We start from the raw sequence: 3,295 nt of genomic DNA, 5'->3' as shown, positions 1-3,295 counted from the left end.
AAGGAAGGAAGGAAGGAAGGAAGGAAGGAAGGAAGGAAGGAAGGAAGGAAGGAAGGAAGGAAGGAAGGAAGGAGGGAAGGAAAAAAAGAAAGAATTAAAGAATCTTTATTACACATTCAACTTTGAGAAGAAAACAGAACTGTGGTTACTAGAGGTAGGAAAGGGGAAGGGGGAGCAAAGTTAGGGAGAAATTGGGTAGGGAACACAAAGAATAACTACAATTTGTTTTAGGGAGCAATTGGTTATTGGACACAAAGAATGACTATACTTTGCAATGATGAAAATCCTAATTATCCTGATTTGATCATCATATATTGTACTGAAATACAGATAGTGAAAATTTTATGCCACAAATATGTATAGTCAATTATGTTGCTATAAAAAAGTTGTATAATTAAAAAAGAAAAATAACTCAATACAAAAAAGAATCCAATTAAAAATGGAGAAAAACCCTGAGGAGACATTTCTCAAAATAAAACAAACAAATGGCCAATTGGAATAAAAAAAAAAAAAAAAAAAAAAAACATTACTTATTATCAGGGAAATATAAATCAAAACCACACTAAAATATTATTATCAATAAGACAAAAAATAGCAAATGTTGGCGTGGATGTGGAGAAAGGGGAACTCAAGTGACTAACTATTTCTGCGTAACTATAAGAAATTGTCGATTAGCAAATGTTGGCGTGGATGTGGAGAAAGGGGAACTCAAGTGACTAACTATTTCTGCGTAACTATAAGAAATTGTCGATTATTTTCTTTTTATAAATAGTCAGTCTAACTGGGTGAAGTGGTATCTCACTGTACTTTTAATTTGCATTTCCCTGAGTATTATTTTGAAATATGCAATATAATACTCTTAGTTAACGATAATATATTGTATATTTCAAATTGGCTAGGAGAGAAGATTTTAAATACTTTCACCACAAAGAAATGATAAATGTTTGAGGTGTTGAATATGCTAATTACATTGATTTGATCATTACGCAATATATATGTTTCTAAACATACCACAATGTGCCTTTGATAAATGTCAGGAGAAAGATGTGGTCACCCCAAGCAAATAAGATGAAATCAGCTAAGTTTTAAAGAATTATTAAACCAAATTTGGCCTATTAGGAAAAGCACACAGCTCTAGAATGAAATGGTTTGTACTTACTATCGAGGTCTTTCTGCAGGCCCCTAACAAGTGCTTATGAGAGTGATTAATAAAACAACTTGTTGAGATAAAACTGGTCTCCAAATAGTCAGTGGACACAATGAATGCCTACATTTTTTAATGAAGAATATGATAATTACCTTGATTTGACTACAACATTTTGTACACATGTATTGATAGTCAACTCTGTACCCCACAAACATTTATAATCGATTATGTTTCAATTAAAAGAATAAAATAAAATAAATTTCAAATTAAAAAAGTGGTCTTTCAAAGTTCAAATTTCAAATTAAATTTCATATTAATACAAGTGGTCTCTCACTAAGGAGCATTGGCAATTACTGGATTAAAAATTCTGGTGGAGAAGGTAAACAGCACTCATGAATATGTGAAAAATTTTACCAGAAATAGAAACTATGAAGATATGTCTACTGAATTGCTAGAAGTAAAAACATATGTTTACACATACATCTGAGACAAAGAATTACTTTCAAGGGTCATCAGTAGTTTGAATATAGTTGAGGAAAGAACCTATACATTTAAAGATGAACCTGTATAAATGGAGCAGGAAAATAAAAAGAAAAAAGAACATGTAAAGACAGGTCTGACAAATGCTGTAATATACCAATCTAAAAAACATGTAGTTAGAGTTTCATAATAATAATTAAGTTCAAGTAGAGCAGAAGAAATATTGAATACACAATGACCAAGGCTTTTCTAAATTTAAGTAATTTTCAAGATAGATCCAAGAAGGTCAGAAGACCCCAGGAAGAATCATGTATTAGCCAGGATTCTCCAGAAAAACAGAAGAAATAAGGTTTGGAAGTGTGTGTGTGTGTGTGTGTGTGTGTATGTGTGCATGTATATATGAGGGGACTTCAAAAGTTCATGGGAGAATAGGATTAAATGAGAATACAAATCTTTCCATGAACTTTTTGATGTACCCTCATATATATACATATATAGATAGAGAGAGAGAGAGACAGAAGAGGTTCACTGTAAGGAATTAGGATGCTGGCAAATCCAAAACTCCAAAATCTTCAGGGTGGAGCAGCAGTCTAGAGACTTAAGAGAGCTGGCTTCCAGTTCGAGCCCAAAGGCAATCTGCTGTAGAAACAGGAATTTGTATCACTGCGACAAGGATGAACAACATTGTGACACAAGAGAACATAAATTTTGTCTCATGTTTGTTTTTTTGGCAATGATTAATTTCCCAGCTGTGGAGCAGGAGACANGATTAGCAATGGCCACAGCAGGGCAGGGCAAAGCTGGGTAAGCATGAGTGCCTCATTCCCCGCTTTGATGCATTGAGTGTAGCCAGACATAGTCCAGTCATACAGCATCATCTTTGGGATCTAATTGAGTCAAGGGTTGGTATTGCCATAGGGAGAATATTTGGCTATGGTTTTTTGTTCTATTATTGTTTCCAGGGAGGGTGTGACTGTGTGTATTATCAGAGGAAACAGGCAAGGAGGACATGACAGGTGTCCATTAGGAAAAGAACCAAAATAGCAAGGGTTTTGAGTTTTCTAAACATGTTAAACCAGCTTCCGAAGAGGTTTCCTGTGTTCCAGCCTCACCATTTTTGTACAGAAACATGAGCTAATTTTCTTATTTTTGTGGCTATGTTGGTGACTGTTTTTTTTTTTTTTTCCTTGTCATCTATTTGAAAACAGCAGTCTAAAGATTTAAGTTTTCCACAGACTCCTTCCTCTGCTAGGAGGTAGTCTAATGCCAACCAAATTTGATACATGGCTCTTCTCATTTGGGATAGTTGGTCAGCAAGGAGTTCTAGATCCGTGGCAGTTTTGTTGGTAATTATTTCCAAAACTGCCTGGAGTCTAATGTTTAACAAATAGGTTCCCCACCTACCATCCTGAGCCCAGGTGGCAGGGCCATAATATTGTATTTTGTGCTGAGGTGGCCATTCATCTTTTAATGAGGTTTGTTTTCCACCCAATTCAAGGGACCCATTTGGACCTCAGGTCATTGTATAGGGAGATTCCCAGTTGTGGCCCAATGGTTCTGGGGGGAATATTTGTATAAGCCCTCTTTCCACAGATGCAGTAGAGCCCTTCAGGGGCTCCCCAAGTTTTGAAGTCATTGGAATTTAAATTTTTCCAGTACTGGTTGATT

The sequence above is a fragment of the Galeopterus variegatus genome, unplaced genomic scaffold (genome assembly GCF_000696425.1).
Source record: "Galeopterus variegatus unplaced genomic scaffold, G_variegatus-3.0.2 Scaffold8628, whole genome shotgun sequence".
NCBI lineage: Eukaryota > Metazoa > Chordata > Mammalia > Dermoptera > Cynocephalidae > Galeopterus > Galeopterus variegatus.
The sequence above is the reverse complement of the archived record's forward strand: the minus strand, read 5'-3'. Positions refer to the sequence as shown.